At 39.7% G+C, this 5,122-nt stretch overlaps 1 long non-coding RNA gene across 1 annotated transcript; it reads left to right on the top strand.

The window, feature by feature from the left end:
* Positions 1 to 2,388: 2,388 nt before the first annotated feature.
* Positions 2,389 to 4,640, top strand: LOC131359518 (uncharacterized). The gene is made up of 3 exons (XR_009205790.1): positions 2,389 to 2,783; positions 2,932 to 2,971; positions 4,244 to 4,640. It is a non-coding gene; the product is annotated as an uncharacterized LOC131359518 (long non-coding RNA).
* The last annotated feature ends 482 nt before the right edge of the window (positions 4,641 to 5,122 follow it).

Below are 5,122 nucleotides of genomic sequence, written 5' to 3'. Positions count from 1 at the left end.
CCAACAACTTATATCATGGTATCATGATCTGAGAATTAAAATTTCTAAAACAGCCATTTATTTCTACATTATGTCAATATTCAGATATAAAAGCATATTAACATTATAATGCACCTCAGGAAACATTAAAAAATAATACAAAACCCAGCATGACCCCTTTAAGTAAATGGTATATGTTTATGCATGAAATTTGTTAAGGGACAGTACAACATAAACAGTCTTACTGGTGTACCATCAGTTTAATCTGAATCTGTGTATCTTAATGGTGGTACTGAGGCCCTTTTCTTAGGCAGTGCCTTGTCACTTTTATCAGACTCCAACTGCAGGAATTCCTTAATCTTAGCATTAGTATGAAATCGATTGTCTGAAAAATAGTTCAAGGTGACAGGATAGAGATCAGATTAAGCCACCTAAAGAAAACAATATTTTAAATTTAGTGTGCTTACAGGGATAGTTCACCCACAATTAAAAATTTCATTTACTCATCCTTAAGTTGTTTCAAACCTGTATAAATTTCTTTGTTCTGCTGAACACAAAGGAAGATATTTTAAATAATGCTGGTAACCACAGAGTTTTGGGGCATCACTGACTTCCATAGTAGGAAAAAAATTAAATGGATGTGAATGGTGCCCCAAAACCACTTGGATAAAACATCCTTCAAAATGTCTTCTTTTGTTCATCATTAGAAATTCATTTAAAAATGTTTGGAACAACATCAGGGTGAGAAAATGATGACGGAATTAATTTTTTTTTTGTGAACTATCCCTTTAATAAGTATTGTGTAATAGTAGTTACACAACTTCTACCGTAACAACTTCACACATCACAACAGCTTCACATTACTTATTGGACATAACATGTTTTAAAAAACAAAGTATTAGATTGGTCTACTTACTGCTTACAAACTTGACAGAGGCAGTGTACTCTGGCCAGCCATGTTTTGGCTTTTTTCCTTTCTGCCATTCCACAGCAGCTGTATAGTTATTTTGTGGGTATCCATCGTCATCCAACTTGGTGTCATCATATGTATGGCATTTGGTCAATGATGTCAAAAGCTGCACTAAGACACCAGCAAAGAGACATAACCCTGATCAGAGGCCAGTAACAGGTAATTTACCACTTTAACCAGTGCTGTCTCTGCTATAATGAGGCCTAAATCCTGACTAATACATTTCATGAATGTTATTCCTATGTTGGTCTCAACATAACTGCTGTGCTATAATTTTTCCTAGGTTATTGGAGACAAAGGGGAGGTTTGATATTGGCCATCGATATTGATATTAGTTTGACATCTAACAGGGGTCGAGGTCTGGTTTTTTAATCAGGGGTTTGATTAAAAAAGTTCAAAAGATTTAGGCACATAGCCAGTGTTAAGTGCTAATTGCGTATCTATTACATTCCTATTACATTCTGATTAACACCTACCATATCTAAGATGGACACAACTGCTGTTCTCAGAAGATCTTCTGACTTATCAAAATGAATGTTGAAGTCTCCTACAATTAATGCTTTGTCTAAAGGAACAACAAGGTTTGAAACAAGGTTGAATCTGCAAATTTACTGAGGAATTCAGAATATGGCCCTGGAGATTAGTGGAATCAACTCTTTGATCTTATTTTTATGGCTACATACAGTAAGTTAGATTAGTATAAAGAACTTTAAAAATGTTGATAAAATTGATAAAAAATCTATAAAGGTCTTAAAATGAGCTCTTTGTGAAAATAGAATATATGATAATAGAATGGACCAGGGGCGATTCTAGAATTTTCATTTAAGGGGGTCTCAGCCCCAAATGAGGGTATAATAGTAAAAAAAAAAAAAATAAATAAATAAATAAATAAATAAAATAAAGGTTTGACTAACAGGTTAGGATGGTAAACGTATTGCAGCATTTCACTATATTGCAAAGATGTGTATAACATTTGAGTACTGAACAAGCCAAATACGAGTCTTCCTGATCACACACACACACACACTTGTCCTCTGATCCTCGCTATGCGATGTCGTGGTCTGAAAGACGGGGAGGAGGCGAAGTCTGCCGCCGTTTTCATGTGAAATTTAAAGGGGACTGAGGCGATCACGAATTTGTGTACAGTTTATGGAGAATCGCAGATTTTTAGGAGGGCTGAGTAGAAATGTTAGGGGCTAAAGCCCCCCTAAAAATGGCCTAGCGATGCCCATGGAATGGACAGAGAAATCATAATGTTTGTATATAAAGAAATTGTATAATCATGAATACAGGCTACTATATGGAAAGTTCTGTTATAGGCTAAATGTCTTAAAGTTAAATTAAACAGCCAAATTCTCAGTTCTCAGTAAAAGAACAAGAAAACCAAATTGGACAGTAGAGCAGTGTTTACTTTTAGCTGAGTTAGTTGAAGAAATTAAAGCAATTTTAAAAGGTAAATTTGGCTCTGGTGTCATAGCTCTAGGAAAGAGGCAGACCTGGGAGAAAATATCTCAGTAGATAAACTCCTCATTCCTTCTGGTTGTGCGCACCAGCGAGGAATGTGAAAAGCGGTGGTGTTGCAGTCTCAAACAAGGAGGGAGATCGCAGCACACAAACAGGATTCTTCAAGCACAGGTGAGTGATATTGTAGTTTCTTACTATATCTGGCTTGGTTAAATATGCCTACAGAATTATACAACTAAGCTACTGCGTTTGTAGGTGGTGGACCACCCACTAAACAACTGCCTCAGGAAGCAGAAACTGTATTCAATGTACTTGGGCTGAGGAAAGGCACAGACAGCTTAATGATCCAGCTAATGGGAATACAACAAAGGTAGGACAAGTAGGCAATAGGCAAATAAAGAGAAATATCAAGAACAAGTGCTGTTTAATATATAGACCATGTGCCATCTTCTGTGCTTTTGCATGTGAACAACAAACAAAACAATAAATAGAAGAATTGTTTTCCGCGTTTTCTGCAGCATGGAGCCGTCAGAGGAACCGGGGCCGTCAGCGTCACAGGTGTGAGACCCTCAGCCTCAGCCAGTGTATCAGATAAGCCTGCCTGCTGCAGCCACCCCAACACCATCCCTGCTGGACTGAAAACTGGAGATCGAAATTGATAGCCTCACATAGCACAAAAAAGTTCTCTGTTTACAGGAGGAGTATTATAAGCTGCTCAAATATAAGAAGAATGACAGATAAAAAGTGTATCACTGTCACATGGTATTTATAACAGCAGTTGTGTTCAACTACAGTTGTATGGATTGTTTGTTCAATAAGCTACAGACACCAGTTTGGATATTACATCAACTGTTACTTACCTAAAATGCAAATTTGTAAATTGAGCTCTGTGACGAATCCCACTATGGGACATGTCTCTCCCCTGGGTAAACTGAATGTCATCATCATCTTCATCACCATTACCATGGCTGCTTTTGAGAGGTTCTGGGATTTGTCGTGCTTTGCAGATGTGAAGCACTGCACAGGCCGTAATGACTACGCAGATCTTAGCTGGTGACAGGCGCACTTCTCCATGCAACACATGAAACCTCCTCTTCAGCTGGCCAATACCCCCCTCAACTACTGAGTGTGTTTTCTTGTGGGCTCTAAAAGTCAGTGCAAAAGACATCACAAGTTAAGGTGGCCTACTGCACTCAACAATAATGTGAATATGTCTGATAAAAGCATATCTCTTGTTTGTAGTATATTCAAGCACATTTGTAACTACATTTTATTTTCATACACAATGATTCACTGTTAGTCTACTGTTTAGGTACCTGTTGTAGTTTAGCTGTGGTCCTGTGTCTGGGTGGAGGTAAGGTGTGAGGAGCCATGGTTTGCATGCATAGCCACTGTCCCCTAACAAATGACAGTTAACTGGCACATAATGTCCTTCAGAAAGCTGTCTCAGGCCACTCTCGGACAGTATCCTGGCATCATGCGTTGAGCAACAATGTCTAAAATCCTGTAATCTGCACTGAAAACAAGTTTCACATTGATGCTGTGGTTCCTCTTTCTGTTGACAAAAACGTCTTCATTTTCCGATGGTGCGATTATGCAGATGCGTCCCATCAATTACACCAACAACACCGGGGAACCCTGCTATGTCCATGAATGCCCTTTTGTGACCCGGCAGAGTGTGAACGTCCAGTGGAAATGAAATGAACTGTGTCACTATATGAGACTGTGAAAGAGCTTCAATAGTTTGTGTGATCACTCTGCGATGGAAGGTTGTGACAGACACATGATATGCACCTCACTCATCCCATTTTGTTTTTTTTTTCCCTCTAGCTCAGTCAGCCCGCCGTGCTATCTTCCAAAGAAGTCCCAGGGGTGCTCTGCGATGCTATTGCCAGTATCAGCTGTCTTGCCTGGCCATTGAGCTTATTGGTTCCCTGGAATACCTTTCTGAAACTTCTATTCCAGAGTCTCCACACCTTGCTCATCACATCCTGAGGGACACCATCGGTCATGATCAGAGCACCCAATTCTTCCCCAAAACCCGTGACCAGTCCACCCAGACTTTCTACTGGCATTGGACATGCACCACTTCTTAAGGCATCCAGACTGAAGACTTCCCTATTGAGATCTCTTCTGATGATTCTTCCTCTGACACTTCTTTACCTCCTAGCTCTCCTGACATTCCCCTGCCTTCCCCTGGCTTTGTGCCTTCACCCAACTCCATACCTTCTCCTCATCCTGAGTATTCACCTCCAATTTCCCCCACTGATTACTCTCCCACTTCTCCTCAACAGCCTGAGGTTCCTTCTTCTACTTCTGACCCCACAGTCCCACTGATCCCATTGGATAGGCTGACTGAGCTGTAACTCCTAATGTTTCAATAAATTTCTCTCTCCTTTTTCCAGTCTCAGTGTGGTTATTACACTAGTACACTAATATTAATGGTTATGCATGATAGCCAGCTACTACTCAATAGCTAAGTAATTTTGATAGATAAACACTACTTTTAGGCAGAGTATTGCTAATTTAAAGCAAAGCATAAAATTCTCTCTGACACCTGCAGAATAGAAGCAAGCAAGTGCATGTTTCTCATGTCCCTACCCACCAGGAGGGCTCAGGAGTGATCTACAGAGAGGGGCATAATGCCATGCTGGGAAATGGAATCCAAGGACAAATCATGTTGCTATACATTTTAATATCCATTCGACT

Source organism: Hemibagrus wyckioides, linkage group LG01, assembly GCF_019097595.1.
Source record: "Hemibagrus wyckioides isolate EC202008001 linkage group LG01, SWU_Hwy_1.0, whole genome shotgun sequence".
Lineage (NCBI taxonomy): Eukaryota > Metazoa > Chordata > Actinopteri > Siluriformes > Bagridae > Hemibagrus > Hemibagrus wyckioides.
This window is presented reverse-complemented; position numbering and strand designations above follow the sequence as displayed.